Below are 22472 nucleotides of genomic sequence, written 5' to 3'. Positions count from 1 at the left end.
TGATTTTAGTAAATATTCTGTATTCATATATGTAAATGTCCTGTTCTTAGAACATACACACTGAAGTATTTAGTAGAAAAGGGGGCAATGTCATCAACACAATTTTCAAGGGTTAAAAACAAATTATATGTTAAATAAAAGAAAGAGAAAGTGATAAAGCAAAAGTGAAATGCATACACTTAGTGATATCTCAGTGAAGGATTAACAAATTATAGGAGTTCCTTGTACTATTTTTAATAACTCCTTCATAAATTTAAAATTATATCAAAATGCAAGTTATCTTAAAGAAACATTAAAAATTTTAAACTGTAGCAGAGCAAACTTATCAATTAAAGATAGATTCTGAATTATTCAAAAGTGGGAGACCTGGTATCATCTTGACAATATTGCAGGGGGGGAAAAAAAAAAAGGAGAGAGAGAAAACAGAAGTAACAAAAAGTTGATAATTCTAATTATTAAAAGTGGATGATGGATACATGGAGATCTGTTGTACTCATCTCTCTACTTTTCCATGTATTTGAAATATGCCTATAATAGAGGTTTTTAAATTTTTATTGATTTTTTATAGAGAGGAAGGGTGAAAGAGATAGAGAGCTAGAAACATTGATGAGAGAGAAACATCGACCAGCTGCCTTCTGCACACCCTGCACTGGGGTTGTGCCCGCAACCAAGGTACATGTCCTTGACCGGAATCGAACCTGGGACCTTTCAGTCCACAGGCTGACACTCTATCCACTGAGCCAAACCGGTTTTGGCAAGGTTTTTAATTTTTAAGTTCCCCTGAATTGATGACCATCCTCCAACTCTAGCACTGAAGACAATGAAAATTTAACACAACACACACACACACACACACACACACACAAAGTTTGCCCATAGTCCTGATAGTGAAGGTGAAAAAAAAAAAAAAAGAATTGTTTGGCTAACTCTCCAGAATATAATATGGATTCAAAAGCAGCACTTTACAGAATTACTTGCATTCAGTGGACATTCACCTGTATCTCAATGAAGGAAGTCAGAGCTGCTTGCTGGAGTCCTCTTGATGTGCGTTGCCAATACAGGAGCGAATGCAGCCCGCTGGAGCCAGCAGCCCTAGGGATTGGACGTGCTTGGAGCAAGGCAGCCACAAAGCCACAGAAGGAGCTTTCTCCCCGTACTTTCAGAGGATACTGTCCCTCGCATTGCATCAAATTTGACATAAGGTTCTGGAGATTTCCACCTGAGTAACATTCACATATTTGAGTGGCTATCCAAAACAATTAAATCTTAGGGAAGTCAGTGGAAAAAGAAGCATTGCCTCATGTAAGATTAAAAACAAAAGTCAGCACAGAGCTTCTGTAGACAGTCCCTGAAATATGGGGTAACAGGAATCCTGGGAAGTCGACTCATACGAGAGATCCTGGTGTTCACTGTGACTGTTGCATTTAGAATGTGAGAAGGCAGAGAACCAGGGTCGTGAGGTTAAACCACTTAGTGGTGACCCCAACAATAACAGTAAGATTTAAATCGGCGGAGCATATTTTAAAAAGCACCTCGGAGATATTCATTACTTGATTTCATTCTCACAAACACCTGTATAGGCTTGGCAGCTGGGATTCATCCCTATTTTACAGGTGAATAAATTGATGCTCATTGTGATGGACATCACCAACACCACACAGTAAGTACATGAGAATGTTAGGATTCATTGGTATGTTTTCCCATCTTCCCATCTCCCATATAATTCCCAAGAACGATGACCAGGAATGTTTATGGGAGCAAACATTACCTGCCATTGCTTCTCTAAAGCAGACTTTGTGAATCAGGGTAGATTATTCTAAGTCAACAGACACAAACAGGTTCATGGGAGAATGTCAGGTCTGTTTTGGGTCTTCTGCAACATTTTTCAGGAGAATCTGATAGCAACATATTATTTGCAGAAACCTACAGCTTAGTGCCATGGAGATTCTCCTGTCAACATGATGTGCCTAGGAGGATTTTAGGAAATCATTTTTAATTAAAGGTGCCAAACATTAGAATCAACCTGATATATTCTAAAATCTAAAGAGAATTAACCGGATAGGATGATTGGCCTAAATTTCACATATTGAAGGGAGTAAAAATCATTGACTTAACCTTTGTGCTCAGGTGCAGGTTTAATTCCTACCAAGCATACGGCAAATGCTGCCTACAGACTCCATAACCAAACTTTATAAAACATGTAGTATCATCATTTCAAACGTGTTGTATTATACATATATATATTAGAGGCCCAGAGCAGGACATTCATGCACTGGGAAGGGGAGGGGGTCCCCTCAGCCTGGTCTGTGCCCTTTTGCAGTCCAGGAACCCTTGGGGGATGTCCGACTGCTGGCTTAGTGAGCCTAAACCGGCAATTGGATATATCAGGGAGGTGGGAGAGGCTCCTGCCACTGCCACTGAGCTCTTCAGCCATCAGCCTGGCTTCTGGCTGAGCAGTACCCCCCCTGTGGGAGCGCACTGACCACCAGGGGCAGCTCCTGTTTGAGTGTCTTCCCCCTGGTGGTCAGTGTGCATCATAATGACTGGTTGTTCTGCTGTTTGGTCGATTTGCATATTAGCCTTTTATTATAAAGGATATGTGTTTGTTGTTGTTGTTAATCCTCACCCAAGGATATTTCTTGTTTTTTTTTTAGGGAAAGTGGAAGAGAGAGGAAAGGACTGAGAGAAACATTGATGTGAGAGGAACACATTGATTGGTTGCCTCCTGCAGGAGCTCTGACCAGGGCCCAGGCCAGGGAGGAGGCCACAACCGAGGTATGTGCCCTTGACCAGAATTGAACCTGGGACTCTTCAGTCCACAGGCTGATACTCTGTCCACTGAGCCAAACTGGCTAGGGCAACATACTATATTTTAAAAATGAACCTAATACAGTTCATGCCGTTATGGGTGCACTGTGGGGTGAATGAGGTTCAGAAAAATCCCAGAGTAGAGTGATGAACTCACCTCCCATAGAAAGCTCTGCAAAGGAGTCTGGTAAATATTTTATAAATAAATAAAGAGGAGGTAAGTGTAAGGTTTTCTTAGCAGACATCTCTCAAGTTGTGTTTTATATGAAAAAACAACAAACAACAACAACAACAAAACCAAACTGATGCATCTACTATTTCTCAGATTCTTATGGCACCCAAATTCTAAATCTTTGTGTTCATTTGTTCAGACTGTCATAACAAAACACCGCACACTCTGGGTGGTAAACAACAGAAATTTATTTTCTCATAGTTGCTGTGCTTCATTAATGTTTCTCTCCTTGGTTTTTGGGTGGCTGCCTTCTCCCTGTGTCCTCACATGCCCCTTCCTCTGCATCTCCTCTTGTGTCCACATCTCCCCTTCCTTTAAGAACACCAGTCAGATTGGATTAGGACCCACTTATTTGACCACATGTTCTCTTCATGACCTCTGTAAGGGCTCTCTCTCAAATACAGTCACAATCTGAAGTACTGGGTGGGGGTTAAGACTTCAAATGAATTTGAAGGGGACTCAATTCAGCCCATAACACTCCTATTGTTTAGCCCTCAGTCCATTCATGAAGACTTTTGAACCCAGCTGCCCTCACTCCGGATGAGATATGAGTATATTTCCTAAACCAAGCTGAGTTTTAGATTTTCCCCAAACTCATGTAGTTTGGGATCCCCTTGTGCCCCATTTCTGTCCCATACTGTATGTTTAGAGTTGCTGGTTTGTTCTAATTATAAGGGAAAAATGTAGAGAACTACCTATTTACCTACTTGGAGTGATCCAATTTCATTTGTCCTGAAAAGAAAAGAAAATACTTCAGATATTTACTTAAATCTACTTATTGGAACTCTTGGCCTCCTTTGCCCTGTAGTCAGCTAGACAAATACATATTTACATTTTTCTTTGTTTTTGCAACCAACACCAGGTGAAAATACTCCCGGGTGTAAAAGTATATAATTTAGGCCATGACAGAGGCAAAAATCTCCCCATCGCGTGCCTTGCTTTCGCAGAGCATGTGGATAGAGTTGCAATCAAGAGTTGGTGTTGGGTTAAGTAAGACCTTTAGCTCGACTGCTTCTTATCGCAAGACTGCTTCATGACTACAATCTCTGAGTCATTCTTCTGGAGAGATGTATTATGAACATATGTCCGTATCTCAGAGGTGCCTCAGGAAGCTGAGAAATGTTGTCACTATGCCATTTGTCAAGTGTGTAAACATGGAGAAGGAGTAGTGTTGTATACCACTGGCAGCAAAATCTCCCACCTAACAGGTCACCCTACTTCTGGGAACCCTGTCGTTGTTTTCCTGCCCTCAGAATGGACATCTCAAACTGCATACTTCAGGTTGCAAAAGTCCTCCAAGCACATATCTGGATGAGTTTACACACCCTCTCCGGAAAGAATGATTCAACATGTGTAAGCATTGCTGAAGAAAATCACACAGCCGTGCACAAAGCTCTGCCCATGGTGCCCAGTTCCATCTCAGTCCCTGTGCTGGTCAGCAGCTCTGCATTTCTGGTCAGCTCCCTCTCCCATTTTTCCATCGTGATGCCAACATTTAATGTTCCCCCCACCCCACCCCGTGCATGAAAGCCCTTTCTTTTTTCCTTACCCTTAGCATGACCAAATTTCCTGATTTGTCCAGGACTGAGGGGGTTCCCATATGAGATGTGGAACTTTCAGTGCAAAACGTGGTCACCCTCTTACCACTCATCATCAAATGACATCACTTCCCATAACTCAAAAAAGAGAATTAAGATTACTAGGTGTGAACTGCTCCCTATTTTTCTCCCACTATTATCTACCTGAATATACATCAGTGGCCATACCTTGCCTTCAGTATTGGAAGCTAGGTTATCCCATTGCTGCGTCACAGCGCAATCTCCCACCTTTTGATACATCTCCCCATTATTTAACACCTCTTCTCTGTAATTTCGACATTTCTTCCTCTTTCCCCTCATACAAATATGTGCACGTCTTTTCCACTTTCAAAACCACATATCCTGCCTCCTATCAGATTCCCATTTATTGACAACCCTAACCCCTTGCCTTTCTCTTCACCCTAAATTTTTATGGAAGTATAATTAATGAGCATTATAGTTATTAGTTTGAGGTATACAACATAATAATTTGATATTTGTACATATTACAAAATTATTATCACAATTAACATCTGTCACTATACATAGTCACAGAATTGTTTTTCTTGCATAAGAACTTTCAAGATTTACTCTCCTAGCAACTTTCAAACATGTAATACAGTATTATTAACTACAGTCACCATGCTGTACATCCCATCCCCGGGACTTATTTATTTCATAACTGGAAGTTTGTACCTTTTGACTCCCTTCACCAATTTCACCCATCCCTCATCCCCAACATTGTTTGTTTTTTTTTAGATTCCACTTGTGAGATCACATGGCATTTGTTTTTCTCTGTCTGATCTATTTTACTTAGCATAATGCTCTCAAGGTCCATCCATGTTGTGTGGTGTGAGGGCAGAGGCTCTAACCACTTAGCCATGCCTGCCAGGGCAACACTAGTTATTTTTATATAATACATTTAATAGCATTCTAACAGGTGTGAAGCAACATCTCATTATGACCACAAAGTTGAAAGAGGTCCCAAATGATCTCATCTACCCCAGTGGCTCCTCAAATGTCTCCAGCCCAGACCTCTCTACTGAAATGCAGTGTCTTCACCCTCCTGGTGAGCATGCCTATCTTGGGGAGTATTTTAAGCCTCAAATGTCTGAAACATGGGTATCACCTTTCTCTCTCGTGTGCCCCTTCTTCTACAGTTATGGTCCCAGCAAACAGAACCACATCTGCCCAGCTTTCCGAACCAGAAACCATGCCATTGTTTTCATCTACTGGTATTCCTCAGCCCACATCCATACTAGCCTCCTGTCTCCTAAGTATCTTCTCTCATTCAGCTCTCTGACCCTCAGTCCCCACTGTTCTCACAGCAGCCTCTTCAATGGGCTTCTTAGCTCCCTAGTCTTAGTTCCATCTCCTTCCAACTATCATTGCTGAGGTCGACATCTGTAAGGTTATGAATTGAGCTATTTTTATTACTCAGGAGTACAGCAAATCTTTGATTTAGCCCACTAAGCACCAATCTGGCTACAAGGAAGCCTCCTCAGGATTAATGAACAGTTTCCAACCTCTTCATGAAGATGACTGGATCGATATCCTCGCCGGCTCTGTGGCTGATTCAAAGAACAGTGTGAGGTAACTGAAGGTGGTCAAGGAGGCTGCCAGTGCTTCTTGGCAGAAATGCCCATTGCTGGTGGCAGCACTGCCCCTGTGTGGAGACCTATGTCTATTTTTGTGGTGTTAGCCCCAACCATCGCTGTTACCCTGGGCATTAACGATCACTAGCAAGTCGGGCTGGTGCAGAAGTCACTGGTTATTCCACGCCATTAGCTGTTATGATTTTCAACTCATGTCCTGCAATGTCCCCCCCTCCTGCCCTTTCACTCTGGCCACCCTGGCAAACTTCCCGTTTTCTAAGTCACTTTCTCTCCCAACTCAGTGCTCTTGCCTGGAACACCTGACTCCTTCAACGTACCCAAATGAATACACTCAGAAATGAATAATAATGCTCTTCATTTGGAAAAATAAAATAAGAAGGCTGCTGAAGGGGGACACCTGCCCATAAGCCCTGTTGCTCCTGGAACTGTTTGCCTTCAAAGCTACTCCTCGCTCTACTCTGCATCTCAGAAGGGCCGATCTGGTACCACCCGGCTCTGGGTCTGCTGGCTTCTTGCTGGCTTTGCCCAAAAGGAGGTACTGGTGACAGATTATAGAGTGAAAGAAATGACTCCAGAATTATGTTTCCTTTTCTCATTTCCTCCATAGCTCCAGTTCCCTTTACACATGCCTGCCCTGGTTACACGTTTCCAGGGTGACCCAGAACCCTGGAGTCTGGTTCTCCCCTTCTCCCTCTGTCCCTCTAGTCTGGGGCAACAGCTTCTTCCTGCGAGGACTCAGCTCTGGGTTGCTGCCTGGTTGCCTTCACAGCCTCTTTTGTCCACTGTGTATCCAACTCCCTGCATTAAATCCTTGCCCTCCTATACATCCAGAGTGACTTCTGCTTCCTTGGTTACACTCAGATCTAAAACCATTTCCTGATCTCTACTGCTCCTCACCTCAGCCCATCACAAAGGCTTTGGGGGCTGCCTTCCTCCCGGCCCCTGGCTGAAGCACCTGTGTATACTGCTTTGGGTTGAGATTGTGGGTTTTCTTATGAGCTTCACCCCTCAATGAGCTCTTGAGGGCAAAGCCAATGTCCTGTTCATTTCCGCACCCCTTCCCCATGTTCTGCTCACTGCTCAGGAGACAGCAGGTGGTCATGATTTTAAAATACACACACACACACACACACACACACAGTTTTTTCAGTCTTAAAAAGGGTTTGCTGTAATGTGCTAGATATATGAAGACTTAAGGCATGCTCCAGACTAGAAAAACATGGGATTTAAATGAAAACTAGTAAATCTGTGGGATATATATATATATATATATATATATATATATATATATATATTATGAGAGGGGTGATGCTGGAGCAGTTGGGCTTTCCTTGACTCCTTGGAGTATGACTCGCTGTTTTTCAGTTGCTGGATCATAATCCAGCCACTGGTGGAAAAGTCACCTTTCATTTCAGTGAAGCAACTTAATCAATAAAGGTATTAATTGCTCTCAGAAAATGCTTTGGAACAATAAGACACTGCCATTTTTACTTTTGGCAGCCAGGCAGGGAAAATCAAAGGAGAGCACCTCCGAATTCTAAGACGCTTAGAACTTTTTTTTTTTAAATATATTTTATTGATTTTTTTTACAGAGAGGAAGGGAGAGAGATAGAGAGCTAGAAACGTCAATGAGAGAGAAACACCGACCAGCTGCCTCTTGCACACCCCCTACCGGGGATGTGCCCGCAACCAACGTACATGCCCCTGACGGGAATCGAACCTGGGACCTTTCAGTCCTCAAACCAATGCTCTATCCACTGAGCCAAACCGGTTTCGGCGACCCTTAGAACTTTGAGGACAGAGAAATATTCCCTAAGGAGTCCGGAGTCCTCTGGGAAAAAATCTGGAACTCTTTGAGAGAGGGAGTTTATTATGATATTCAATTGAATCTAAAGCAATTCCCTACCACGTCCTGCAATGCAAAGTGATTTGCAAAACAGAAATATATGAATATCATTTCGAGATTAGGGAAAAGATTCATGGAAGATAAATTACATCCTATTCTAGCAGTAGGGTCAGGATTACTTAACAGAGTGCCTGGAAGTCTGGGCATGGACTTAGTGCCCCTCTCTCCTCCCCCCTGCCCACCCCCTGCCCTGCCCCACTACTAAGCCTGTCACTAGAGGACCCTTTTCTTTTTTTAAAAAAAAATATATATATATATTTTATTGATTTTTTTTTTACAGAGAGAAAGGGAGGGACATAGAGGGTTAGAAATATCAATCAGCTGCCTTCTGCACACTCGCTACTGGGGATGTGCCCACAACCAAGGTACATGCCCTTGACCGGAATCGAACGTGGGACTCTTCAGTCCATAGACCAACACTCTATCCACTGAGCCAAACCGGTTAGGGCTAGAGGACCCTTTTCAAGGTGAGCATAGATAAGGAGCACCAGTACTTCTCTATCTGGACTGTATTATTGTGGACACTTTGAACTCAATGTACCATAAGATCCTTAGCCATTCAACTCCAACATACACTTTAATATGGCAATATTTTTTAATGCAGGAAACCAGAAAACAAGCGGCTAACCCCCAAGGCTGTGAGAGGATGTGCAAAAAGAATCCATTCCTTCTTAATCATAACAGCCTATCTCATATTATAACATTTGCCCAGAGTTGATTTCCTTGTTCTGGTGTGATTCATGGCAGTGACTGTCTTGGCAAGGTAAGGCCCGTGTGTTATGTGAAATACCGCAGGTGCCAGTTCCAACAAAGTCGCCATTGTCTTTCCATAATGAAGTCACTTTGAACAGCTAAGTGTCCTAAAGTGAATCCAAGTGTGCCTGGTGTCCGGAAGGTCAATTATCGCCCAGTGTTAGGCAATCGGGATTGTGTTACTGCTAACTAGGGGGCTTTCGTTTTTGTTTTTAATAAAAGTCTATTGGAATAAAGAAAACATAGTGCAGCAGACATTGGATCGGACAGTGTGACACAATGACGGATTATTTTGCCGCAGCTTACAGATTCCACAAAACAGCCATGACCCTAAACATACAAAACATTTTATATACAATTTCCAGAAAGCTCCAGACCCTTGCTTTGAAGGAAGTTTACTTGAAACAAGTGGCTAGGTCTTAGAGAATGTTTGGTAGGCTGAGTTTCCACCACTGTAATGATTGTTACAGCCAATGCTTTTGCGGTGATGGGAGTATATGTTGAACCAGCACCTACTCCAGTTTTTGCAAACAACTTCCAGAAAGCCTATTTTACTTCAAGTAAGACTTTACAGTCATTCCCCCGGTTTTCACTTTTATATCCCACTATTATTATCCAAAGATGTTTCCTTTTAATATGAAAATTCTAAGTTTTTAAATTATTCATGTGACAATGAAACAGGATTTTTCTAAAAACAAAAACAGAGTTGATCTTGATGAAAAAAACATATTAAAATAGTAAATTGTTGCACATATGAATAGTGTCTATAAACTACAGTGTCATAATATTTTGCTGAAATTCCCAAAATAGTTTGTCACTTCCTTTAAAAATCTTTGTCCTTTAATGAATATTGTTTCAGTTTGATCAAACCTAACTATTTTTAGATGACAAACATGAGTTGAAATATAGGAAGGTTTATTTGAATATAATATCTTTAAAAGATTTTTAAAGTATTCTTTATTTTAATGTAAGGGTGAATAAGTACATTTTTCTGTTGCAAAATCAGAGAAATTCAAACACTTAGCATTCATTACTTCGCATTCATTCTTCATGTCCATGCACCAAAATTTGATTTAAAATGCTAAATTTATTTTAAGTTTTTAACTTTCCATATATAATTTTAAAGGAATATATATATCTTGCCATTATTAGAGGAATAGAGCTGAGTGGGTTTTTTTTTTTAATATTAACTTTTTAAAACTTAACTTGGTAGTTACAGATGTTTTAATCTTTGGAAGCCATTACATGTTCATTTTCCTTTCAGCATTAATTATATATAATGACCTCCACCTATCAGGAGAAAACTATATTTGTTTACAATTTTCCAATGCTTTTAGAAATAAAAAATAGTTTTCATCATTAACAATAAGGGCAGATCTTTTTATTGTTAAAATCTTGGTATTTTTTAAGACTTGGTATTTTTTAAATCTGTTTCTGGCCATTTTAACTAGAAAGTTCTATTGTGAATAAAACTGTTTCATAAATTCTCCGAATAATAGCTTAATTACTTATAAACTCTGGAAACAATTAGTTTATCATCCTTTGAAGTGAGTAAGGCAACTTGCCAGGCTCAGAGTAAAATGCTTGTCACTTTTTCATGTAATGAGCTTAGTTCCTTTTTGTTATTTTAGATTATTTGGAAAAGGAAACTCGGTGGAATACACTTTAATGTTCAGAAGATTAAAAGTTGAATCATTCACTTCATAAATGGCCTCTGCAATAACACTTAATAAAGTACCGAAAGAAATATTGAAGGCTCTGAAGATTATAATTTATGTGCTTATGGAAATCATTGAAACAGATATTCTGGTTCAAAGATAAAGTTGTGCTTGAGTGACACCAATATTGTAAAAGATTGACGAGGACTCCTCTGGTTCTCAGCCTCATAATATCATCCCTTACACAAGCCAGCAAATTACAGGACGGCCTCTCCTCTCCCATCTGGCAGCTCACTCTGTGCTCTCTCCTTCCCTCCCCCGCCCCTTCCACTCCTGGCTGCCTGGAGGTCTCTATCTCCCCTCCACACCTTTCTGCTTCACCCCAGAGTCTGTCTCCCTCTCTCTCTCTCTCTCTCTCTCTCTCTCTCTCTCTCTCTCTCTCTCTCTCTCTCTCTCTCCATCGCAATTCACTGTTTCACTGTTAGGTATAGCCTTATTTTTCTTTCTTTTTTCTTTTTTTCTGCTAAACAGAGATCAAAGGACGTTCTGAATACCAGTGGCTATTGTGACACTGAAACACCTATATGTCTGAATATTACCCCCAAAATATGAGGAAGAAAAAGGGTATCCGAAGAGGATGCTGATTTCATCTTGTCACGCTCCAGATCTGCCTGAGTCCTCTCAGGAAGCAGGTGGGGAGAGAGAGGCTCTCCGTGGCCGCCTCTTTCAAGGCCAGCCAGGTGACTCTTATTGCAGCCATTGCGTCAGATGGAGCCAACACCTGGGCCGCCGCTCCTTCCTGACCTTGGCGGTCAACCAGCAAGGTCACCTGTCATCCCATCACCTGACTATTGTTTACCAGGCTCCGGGGAGAGAAACTGAGGGCCAAGAAAAGCAGGCAGGTCCCCAAGCCAGGAGACCTGCCTGGATCTATCCAGAGGGTGGGGGCCAGTACCGGACCCGGGACAGCAAACTTTCTGCACTGCTTTGCTAATTTCAAAATGATATGAACATACTTCTCCTACGGCCCCCCTACTGGAAGTCATAATTACAGCTCACCCTTCCCTGTGTCGGCAGGAATCTCTTTAAGCAGTCCCAGCAAGTCAGCCGACTTGGGGGACGCATTTTGCCTCTCATCCCTCCCCAGACCTATATGTCAAGGAATGGGGAGCTGAAACATGACACATTAATGTTTTTTTTATCAGGGGACGCTCTCTGCTCCCACAGAAAAAAAGGAGGAAAGAGAGGGCGGCCCGAGAAGGAGAGGGAAGGAATCACTCGGCGGCGGCTCCTGTGGAAATTCATATTCCTTGTATGTTCCTCTCTCACCTGAAATAAATCCCGCAGGCCTACCCACACAGCCCGGCGAGCGCTTATTTATTTGCATGTCATGCTTATAATATGGTGGAAAGCAAGACGGATCTTCGAGGAGGGGAGGAGACGAGGCTCACCTTTCAGGCTTCGCTGTCTTAAATAAAAAAGAATACCCCGGCAGGGCGCCTAAATATTTATCTTGAGTTTGTGGTCATTATCTCTATTATATAGCCCCGGCCATAAATAAGTCGGGTAGTTACTACCCAACAATAAAACTGTAGTGTATGGGACACCCTACTATTACTTTCTTAATAATCTGCCGTTTCTTTCACTTTAAATCTCCCCAGTCTTGTCTTCCCACTCGCCTACCAGGATCTATCTTCACCCCTGGAGGTGCCCAGGCGCTTGGTTCATTTTTATATTTGGTGAACACAATCAGTTTTCCTGTCTAGACTCTGTTTTTCCTCCTATTTCCAGGCTGCCTTAATCTGCTTCAAGACAAAGGGTTGGCCGGGATCAAATGTCTTTCCCCCCACCCCACCTCCTCTTGTTAGCCGCCTGGTGCGTCCACGTGAATGCAGATCGCCCCCCCTGGGGCAGCCACCCACCGGGTCTGGGGAGAAAGCGGGCGATGCAGACTCCGGGTGACAGGGCCCCCAGAAGAAGGTCTGTGCTCGCCCTTGGGTGCGCACTGGGTTCAAGGGTCTCCTTTGAGAGATGAAGCCTGGGCTCCATCTGCCTCTCCAGCCCTCGCCCTTATTCTTGATGGTGTGTTTGACTCGGTGCGGATGTGGGGTTGGGGGGTCTCACCCCTCCGCCTTCTCCCGCTGGCCCTGCTCACAGGCACCGCGCACCACGAGCGGACCCGGGCGCCAGCCAGCAGCTTGGACCCGCCTGAGAAGCCGGTTCTCGCTCCACTGCTGGCTCCTCTGTGTCTTCGGGCAGGAAAAGTCCACGGAGGGGCCTCGGCCAGTCCGGGGGAGCGCACCCCGCGGCGGGCGGGGGGTGAAGGCGCACCTTTCAGGTTCTCAGCCCTCGCGCACGCCCACCGGCCTCGCTCTCCCACCGAGGGCTCTCCCCTCCGCGCCGCAGTTAGGTTAGGTACCCAGCTCGCATCCCGGCCCGATTCCCAGCCTGCAGGGAGGCGCAATCTGCTCAGGGCTGGCGCCTTTTAGGGCCCCAGGGACTCTCAGCCCCGCTGGGAGAGGGAGCCCGGCCAGGCTCCGGAGGCGCCTTCCAAACCCAGCCTGGCCGCCGCCGGCGCGAACAGGGATGCGTGTGGGCAAAGCCGGCAGCGAATGACCATCTTATCCGCGGAGCGGTAGAGATCCGGGGAGGGAGTGCGGGGAGGGTTGGGGGAGGGAGAGAGGGGCCAGGAGGTAGTAAGCCTGGAAGGAAAACAAACAGACCCCGCCGTGCTTCCCCTTTTGTCTTGATGGAGCTTGTTCCCCCCAGAAACCAACTTCAGCACAAGCCCCCACCGGGCTTGTGTTTTGTTTGTTTGTGTGACTTAGATCACAGATAGAAGAACTACTGGGGACCGAATCCCTCTGGGTGGGTGAGAGGGAAAGAAGCCGGCCAAGCTACTGATGGGGAAGGGACAATGAACTTACCACCTTTCTTTAACTCACTAACTCGCCCTTTAAAAAAAAAAAATCCACGCCCTGTGTGTGTGTGTGTGTGTGTGTGTGTGTTTCCCTGTTAATTGCGTTTTTTTGCTGGGATGATCTTTTACGATTGGAAAACAAGCGGCTGGGAAAATATTCACGTTTGGGACGGAAAACATTTTTTATTTATATCTTTGACATTTAAAAGGGGAGAATTAATTTGTCCTGTCTACATTAGCATTGAGAGAAAGTTTCAGAAATCTACCCAGAGGGAAGAGGAGGGGGCTCGGGGCGGGGGGGGGGGGGGGGAGGAGAGGGGGGGAGAGAAAGCGAAGAAAAGAAAGGAAAAAGAAAAGCTAGGCTTGGTTTTTCTTATTTCGGAACTGTAATCAATCATTGAAATAGGAGGCAGCAAAATTGTAAAGATTCGATAGATTAAAATGCAAATGAAAGGTAGAAAAAGAAACATTAACATGGCGATCAAAGATTTAATAACCGTAAATCAAGTTTTTTTTTCTGTTGCAGCTGCAGTTTGCGTGTGTGTTTATGTTTTAATCATGTTCGTTCCATAAATAAATAATTTCTGAAACGAGACTAATTTTTCATTATTTTAACTGTGGGCTATAACACTAAATATTAAAAATAGAAAACGTACAGGATGCCAGATCCCCAACCAAACAGGAGAAAGATGTGTTGATAGGTAAAAATCGAGGGGTTTTATTTGTGTGTTTTGAAAAGCCAGAGTATTCTGCTAAAAATTATATCTCAACTGACAAAGCCCCACGTTTTATTTTTCCTTTAATATTTTATGTTAAGATATCATTTATATTTATATTAAATATATGCATGGCCGTATATCCATTTCAGTTTGAGCATTTTCAAAGAACGAAAATAACAGAATATTTAAATAATACAAAACATATATTATTGTAGAGTGATTTGACAGGATTCCTAGAAAATAATACTCCTTATAAGAATCTGCCTTCTAGAGAAAAATTAAATGATGGTTCGATACAGTTAAAACTTTTTTTTTTTTTAAAGATTTCCTCCTAAAGTTATTTTTCCAAATGGGAATATTGTAGCCTTTTGTTATTCAGCTTAAGGTTTTATGTTAAGGTGTCAAATACCGGAACACACTCTAATTTATTAGCTACTTATTTTGTCCTATGATGAAGGGTTTTCATTTAAATCTTTTTATTTAAAATATTGATGCCTATTATTAATTTCGAAATTATTCCTAGAACTTTTAAAATAAACACCTAGGCTCAGTCTTTTCTTTCTTTTCCCCTTTCTGGTAGTCTTACTGGCAGGGAAGAATTTGCCTGCAGGAGATGGAAAACTTCTTTTTGGTTATATCCAACCTTGCAATGTTCAAAATAACCGTTTGCTTAATTTTGTCTTTGAAGGGGTTTCACCCTGATGTATTGAAATGAGGCGTTAGAATTGCCTCTCCGTCTCCTCTTTCCACAAATTTAAAATGATAACCAGACCTGGGGTATTTGTTTCCCTTCCGAGACCTTTCAGTTGAACGTGAGCAAAGTTGGTGTCCACACCCTCCACCCCAGCCACAACACGTTTCACTCTGACAGTCCGATAATGCGTTCAGTTTAAAATGACACTCGGACCTTTCCTCCTTTGTAGTTTCTCATTTGCTTCACTGCAACAAGATGACTTGATTTTCATGGGATTACACGAACTCCATCCCATGTTACTGGGACATTTCTGCTCGACTAGATGCTTGCGTTTAATAGACAAATGAACTTCTTATTTGCCCAAGTTTGTAGACGGTTTTAGGTACGGGGTGTGCAACTGATTTAGTTATTGTTGTTGTGAGAATCGAACAGGCGCAAAAGTCATTGATCTAAGCCGAAGAGATATGACTCTATAAAAGGGGGAAGCAAGGGCAGGATCATGGGGGATTATTTCAGTTTATAGCGCTTATTAATTAAACCCGTTGTGTTTTTTTTTTTTAATTCTGATCTTTTAGTGCCAACCTTGTTAAATGCTCTTAGATATCTTTCCCCCTCGCCCCCAATTTTTTCATCTATCAGATAACTTGGGTCTCTTGTCTTAGGAGTTGCTTTTTCTACAGGATATCACTGGACGGTTGCGATGTAAAAATCGAATGCATTTTCAGAGGCTTCCACCCCTCCCGGAAAAAAAAAAAAAGAAAGAAAGAAAGAAAGAAGAAAAGAAGAAACGCTTTTTCCCATTCCGCTTTTGCACCCAGTTTCGTTGAAATGCAAGACAGGTACTTGATTTAGCATTTAAGCAAAAGGTTACACAAACCGCGTTTGAAAAAAAAAAAGTGTTGGGATGTCCGACAGGGTCAGCCCCAGATCAGATCATTTTTTGAATGCAGACCTAAAGATAATGAGTACTTGTTGTATTAAAGGGAACAAACAGTACTTTGGCTTCCTCTGACCCCAGAATGCACGGCTCGGTTTCATTGATCATCCTCCTTTATGAGATAATGCAATTACAAACATCAATAAGGGGCTGCGAGGGGAATCATTATGCGGTGACAGTGATAAATGACGGTGCAGAAATAGCATGCTTTTCCCCCTAACAATCCGGGAGCCCAGGGGCTCCGGGGGCTGAACACAGTCACCAAGGAAACAGATGACATCCCAAACGGCACCAAAGGGAAAAAAAATGAACAGTCTTTCTTTTGCCTCTCACTCTTTTCCGTCTTCCAAAGAGTTAGTTTTGGCTCTAGCAGCAGCTGCCACACAGGCATTTCGTTATTTCAGACATTAAAGAGGGGGGGGGGGGGGGCGGTCTCCTCCTCCTCTTGCATCCCCACCCCCCACTAGATAACACACAAAGCTGGCCCTTCACGGTGTGGGACTGACTACCTGAGAGGGCCCATCCTGAAAATCAGGTTGGGGCGGCGTGGGGGTGTGCAGGGGACGTGGATTCACACCGCCGCCACCGCGTTGCATTTCCCCCGCTTTCAGGATTGTCTGGTGGAAACTGAGTCTCCAGAACAGGCTGGCGCCTCGCGGGTCGGCCAGCGAGGACTGGAGGGGCGCGTGGCTCGCCTCCATCTCCCCGCGGTGCCAGGCGCCGCTCTGTGCCAAGGCGGGGGCGGGGGAGGAGAGTGGGGGGGGGAGTGGGGTTGGGGATGGGGAGCAGGCGGCTGCGAGAGAGGTGTTTGCCGCTTTGCTGGGCTTATTGGAGATAGAATTATCAATGGGCGCGGGAATCGCCCCAAGATCCAGGGATCGGCTGTTTTTAAAGACCCTGGGTGCCCTCAGCAAGTGGCTTCAAAAGGGCCTCTTCTGAGCCACCCACCCCACCCACGTCCAGGAGGGTAGGCGGGAGCAAAGGGAGATGGGTTCCCGGGACTGCTGAGCGGGACCTGCGGCAGGGGTGAGGGAGAGGGGGACGGAGTGTGTGTGTGTGTGGGGGGGGGGGGGGTGGGGAGCCTGAAACCGCTTGGGAGAGAAGGGGAACGCGCTACTTTGGGGGAAGGGGGGAGGAAGAGAGCTCCTATGTGCCCGGGAAGGAAGGCGGGCGGGCGAAATGCAGAGGGGAGGCGCGGAGGGAAGCGTCCAACCCTAGCATAAGGTCGCCGATGCACAGAAAGCAGACACAACACGGGGACCCTGACCCCTGCCGGGCTCGCCCCAGCGTGGATCTAGGGGCGCCCCCCCTCCCCCCGCGCGGGGTGCCCGGCCACCCGAGCCTCCCCCCCCCCCCCCAGGAGTGGGCCGGGCGGGCAGCGAGCAGGTGACTTTACCCCCTGCCCCCCCTTCGGCCAGGTCCTGGGACTGGCTTTCCGCTGGCAGACTAAAACCCTGGCTCCGGTAATGAGCTTAGTGTTGTTCTAGGGTGGCGGTGAGTGTGTGTGCGAGTGGGCAGGGGTTAGCACTGCCGACCTGATCGATGGGAGAGACTGGCTTAACCCTAAATCCCGCTCCTCCGGGGCTTCTCCGCCCCGTTTCCCGGCGGGGAGCTGAGCTCCGAGGGCGGGAGGCATAGCGGGCAGCGACGGCCCGGAGCGGGGCCCACCGGACCCCAGACCCTAACATGCTCTCCTGTCCCCGCCGAGACCCCAGGAGTACCCGGTTTTGGGTTTTTTTTTTTTTTAGAGCAAAGACTCTTTAAAGCTCCCCTCCCGGAGAACTGGTTGCTCAGTATATTGTTTGTTTTTCCTTCCAGCTCCGCCTTAGGAGAGAATGTGACGGAGGCGGTGGCGGGCAGATCGGGCCAAAAAGGGAACCTACACCGCCCTCCCAGTCCCCAGCCGCCACCTTCCTTCCAGGGGCGATTCCCCGCTGTCCCTCCCTCCGCACCCTCCCCCGGGCCCCGGATGGCCAGCTGCACGGGGACTCCGCACCTGGCCGCCCTGAGTGTGCCAGCCCGCCCAGCAGCCGTGTGTGTGTGTGTGTGTGTGTGTGTGTGTGTGTGTGTGTGTGTGTGTGTTGGGGGGGTAGGGGGAGGCCAAGGGAGAAGGGAGTTGGGACCAGAGGAAATGCCCTGCCGGACAGGGCGTCCCACCACCCAATTCCACGCCCCTCCGCCCGGCGTCCTGGTGCCCACGCTGGAGCTTTGCAAACGTCACGTCTTTATTGCCCTGGCTGGGCCCAGGGCCTGCTGGGACCCCGAAGGCAGGGGGGCGTTGGCAGGGGGTTTTAGATGACCCGGAGCTCCTGCCTGAGGCTGGAGGTGCTGTCCCCGGCCCCCCTCCTGGGACTCCTAGGTGGACTCTGCCCAGGTCCCCAGCGCCCTCTGGGCCCGGGCTCTCAGAGGCTGGTCCCCAGAGCTCCTGTGGGACTCAGGAACAGACGCCTCTAGTCCAGCACAAAGCTCCCCCAAGCGTCCTGATGGAAGGGGGGCCCTAGAAGGTGCCTTTCCGAGGCTGCCTTCTCTCCAGAGACAGAATGAGCAGCCCCCTTAGACTGGGCTCTCAGGTTGTGTGTGTGGGGGGAGTAGGAGGCTCCTGGGAAGTGTTGCAGCCGCCCCCCCCCCCACAGGCACTTTGGGGAGTGGGGGAGGGGGGACCCTGGGTAGCGACCTGTGTGCCAAACCCCGGGTTTGGTGGGTCCCAGGAGGCGAGGGCAGCCGCGTCCTGGCCAGGACGCCACGCAGCTGTCACCCCGGCCTGCGGGATTTTCTCTGGGGCGCGACCCTGGCCCAGCCTAAGGCCTCCGGCACCCGCCCCCCCCCCATCCCCGCCCGCCGACTTCGGGGGGCGCTGCACACAACAGCCGGTGCTGAGCGCCCAGTCTGCGCGCCTCCAGGGAGACGCTGTCGGGAGGGGGCGGATAGGGCTGTGTTTTAGGTCCCCCCCCCCCCCAAATCTCCCGACTTTGCCGCGAAGTTTCTGGGTAGGCGCCTCTGCTCCCGGGTTCGAGCCTCCCCTCGCTGCTCCTTCCCCTCCCTCTTCGCCGCCCAGCAAGCCCAGCGAGCCGAGCCTCCCCGGGGCCCGGCTGCCCGCTCGGCGTCCGGGGGGGACCGTGGGGACCGGGGCGCCCGGTCCGCTCTGCCCCCCCCCCTCCCCGGGCTCCGCGGGACGCCTCTCCCCGGGGCGGGACTCCGGTCGCCTCCCGAGGAACTCCTAATACCATCCCTACAGCTGTAATGCGTTTATAATTCGATAAGTGATTTCAATTTGAAATTGTTAGTAACTAATTTTATGGGTGATTTTTCCACATCAAATATTTAAGCATCAGATTAAGGGAGCCAGTTCCGACCCAGGATAATAAGGGGGTTTCCCTCCCACCCCTCGGCTCCTCCGCCTCCCTCCCAGGTTCCTACCGAGTCATTTTTCCAAATCCCCAAAAGATGGCAGTCGAAGCCGAGATTCTTCTCTTCCTGCGGCCCTGCGAGGGGAGGGGAGAGAGGGGGGAAGAGGGAGGGGGGGTAGAAAGAGAGAGGAGGGGGAGGGAGGGAGGGAGGGAGAGCAGAGGGAGAACCTAGGCGATGCATGGACTTTTCAAACTAATTCTCTCACACGTTCCTAGCACCAGCAAGCGGCGAAGTTCCTGGAAATGTCCGGGCAGCAAAGAAAGCCAACCAAGCACAGGCGCCTGTGGGCTCCAAGCGGGAGATGCGAGAAACTCAGCGCTTTCAAAGGAAACCTCCAGATCAGAACAGAAGAGGGAGAAGGGGACACCGGGAGAGAGAGAGAGAGACAGACTGGCTTTTTTTTGGTTATATTTCTTTGCATTTTATACAAATGATTGAACATTGCATACAAATGCTAAGCAACTAAGCAACGCGTTTCTTCCAAGACAGGACTCTGCAAATTACATAATGGGGGAGGGGAGGAGGAGGGGGAGGAGAGGTAGGAGGGGGGAAGGTGATGGGGGGGGGGGACTGCTGTGGGCCAGGGGGGGCTGGGCCAGCAGCTGATGAATTGCAGACCAGTTGCCAAACTTTTCTTTTTTTTTCCTCTTTTTTTTTCCTGCTGCTGTTGCGGCCGCGGCCGCCTTTGCCGCCGCCTCTGCTTTGAATGTGGGTAACTAGGAAACAGCAAGCCGTCTGAGAAGCCGGAATTTCCAACGTGTAAAATGTTCTTAACAGAACCATTGAGCGGGTGCAATAAGGCGTGAGGGGGAACTAATCTTCCCATTTAAATGTTTGTGGCAATTTTATCTAAATGAATTTTAATGCTAAACGAGGGTAATTCCCCATTTGTAGCGCGTTTACTTCTCTTTCCTGCGCCTCTGAAGCAGTCGAACATCATGCGAGGAACAATAACAATAAAAATACTGTCAAGACGTATTATTCATGTCGAAGGTGTTATAATTACAACGGATTAAATAGGATAGGGGGAACTGTTTTTGACTTTTGTTTTTGCAAAATATTTAAATCACACTCAAAAGTGGTCTCGTTCAGCCAGCGCCCCTCCCCCCACAAAATAAAAATAAAAAGCAGGTACAGTTGTGTGCCCTCGTTTCGAAGAGGGCGGTTTTTTCCCCCCCTTTTAAAAAACAGCAAAAATCATCTATTATTTCCCGTTTTCGAATAAGTGTCCTCCGCAGCCTCAGAGCTGGCTCTGAAATGCACAAGAGGAAGAGCTAAGACAGCCATAAGGGGTGTGTGTGTGTGTGTGTGGGGGGGGGGGTGCCAGGCAGGGAAAAAGGACCTGCAGAGAGCAAGGCGGTCACAAAACCATCACAGAGCGGGGAGCGCAGGGAGAGAACACAGTTTTGTTTTATTATTTTTTTTCCTAATTCACTGGACAATAATGATCTTGATTTTCAAAGCCTCCATATTCCCTAATTCCTCTTCACGTGTACCTTCTGCGCGCATTCTCTCTCTCTCTCTCTCTCTCTCTCTCTCTCCCTCCCTAGCCCTCTCACCCCCAACCTCCTCCCATTCCTTTCCCTCCCCCAACTGGCTAGAGCTTCCTCCAGAATAAAAGGCAGAAAATAACCAGCTCACCCAGGCTTGCACTGGGGAGGAGGGGCACACGGATGGCTAGTTTATAAAGTTTGTTATTCATTTTTAAAGTAAATAAACGGCTGTTAACGGCTAGTAACCACCTATCAAAAGAGAAGTATTTCACTACTATGGACTATTTATGTAGAAGAATTGCCACCGGGCCCCCAAAGAGGAAATTTAAACAATTCCATTTATGGGGTGGGGGCGGGGTGGAGTGGGGGCGCTGTGCTGGGAGGGGGGGCGCCGAGGAAGGCTGAGTCTGACCACGTGGTTAGACCCAAGGCCCCATAAACAAAAGGTGAGAGTGCGCCCTGCTGCTCCCGCAGGTGAGTCAGTCAATCACGCGTCACCTAGTAAAGCCGACCCGCAGCTGGTTTCCCTTTTGCAGCAGAAAATAGAATTGTTCGGGCGGGTTTATAGAGTGGTACGGGGCCTGGATGTCAGGCTGGAGTTGAAGGCGCTCTCTCTTCCAACCCATCCTTTGTTTACAAGGCAATCACTGCTTGAAGGCTGATTTCTAAAAAAACGAATTTGCCTTAATTAAAATATTTGCGTCTTTCCCTTAGCTTTGGGAAGCACTTTTATAGCAGCAATTTTATTTAAATAAAATTATAAGCTATCCCAGCCTAAACATGTTATTTTGTACCATTTAGCTGGCTGCCACGCAGAAATTTTCTGTACAGCTGTTCTGGAAAATGAGCTAATAACCAGTTTTACCCAATGAGAACATAGAGCATATTTATAAAAATTAGATTTTGAAGTCTGGCCTCTTCAATTCACATGGTTAATTTCCTAATAAACATCTACTGCTCGTCGTAGGTAACATCCTTAGTAAAAGACTTAAAGACTTAAACTCTGTACTCGGTTTGCGATTATGAGCAAGAAGAATTTCACTGATATTAGATGAGTAATTTTGTTGAATGTAATCTGAGTCTACAGTTAGGTTAGCGCCCTTAGGCCTTAATTTTGCTGATATTTAGGAGTTCATTAAGTCAGCTTAAAGAAATCAGTAACTATTATTCAATAATTTACTTAGTAGTTACAATTTTCAAATACATATGTATCTTAGGGAGCCAAAATTAATTTTTATATTTACTGCATTGATCATCAAAAAAAAATTTTTTTTGGAGGGGCCAGTAAACACATTTTTCAAGCAGTGGAGTCAGCATGACAAAAATAATCTTGTTTTTATTTTAGATTCAGATTTCATTACTGCACTCAAACGACTACAACTGGGCTTGGCGTTATTATACAATCCAAACTGTTTCCGTCAGAAACGCTAAGACTCAGTGTGCAATGATTGTTATTAATAATTAGCTCCTTGGTTTTCTTGATAGAAAAAGGCTATCAACAAGCATTTGTTTATCCACAACAAAAAAAAAAAAAGTATAATTAGCTTATCCCACTTAGTAAATCTTGTATGCATGCCAACTCATACCAAACTGCTACTTTTACAAAAAGAAAAAAATTGCAATAATACAGTTCATTTTTCCAGTCCTTTTTGCACAAAATTTATTTACAATGTCTACATAAATGCTCCAAGGTGGGACTATGGAAAAATACACACATGACCGATGCTTTGCTCAGAAATAAAGTCAACATA

The 22472-nt window shown here is 45.9% G+C and overlaps 1 protein-coding gene across 3 annotated transcripts in view; it reads right to left on the bottom strand.

The window, feature by feature from the left end:
* Positions 1–22031: 22031 nt before the first annotated feature.
* The window catches only part of MEIS1 (Meis homeobox 1), a 135045-nt gene continuing 134604 nt past the window's right edge, over positions 22032–22472 (bottom strand). For all 3 annotated transcript variants that reach the window (XM_084901112.1, XM_084901110.1, XM_084901111.1), the window contains one exon: positions 22032–22472. This exon is cut by the window's right edge and continues 1118 nt beyond it. The gene's annotated coding sequence lies outside the window, so the exon portion shown is untranslated.

This window comes from Pipistrellus hanaki (assembly GCF_964339955.1).
Source record: "Pipistrellus hanaki genome assembly, chromosome: 12".
NCBI classification, from domain to species: domain Eukaryota; kingdom Metazoa; phylum Chordata; class Mammalia; order Chiroptera; family Vespertilionidae; genus Pipistrellus; species Pipistrellus hanaki.
The sequence above is the reverse complement of the archived record's forward strand: the minus strand, read 5'-3'. Positions and strand labels throughout refer to the sequence as shown.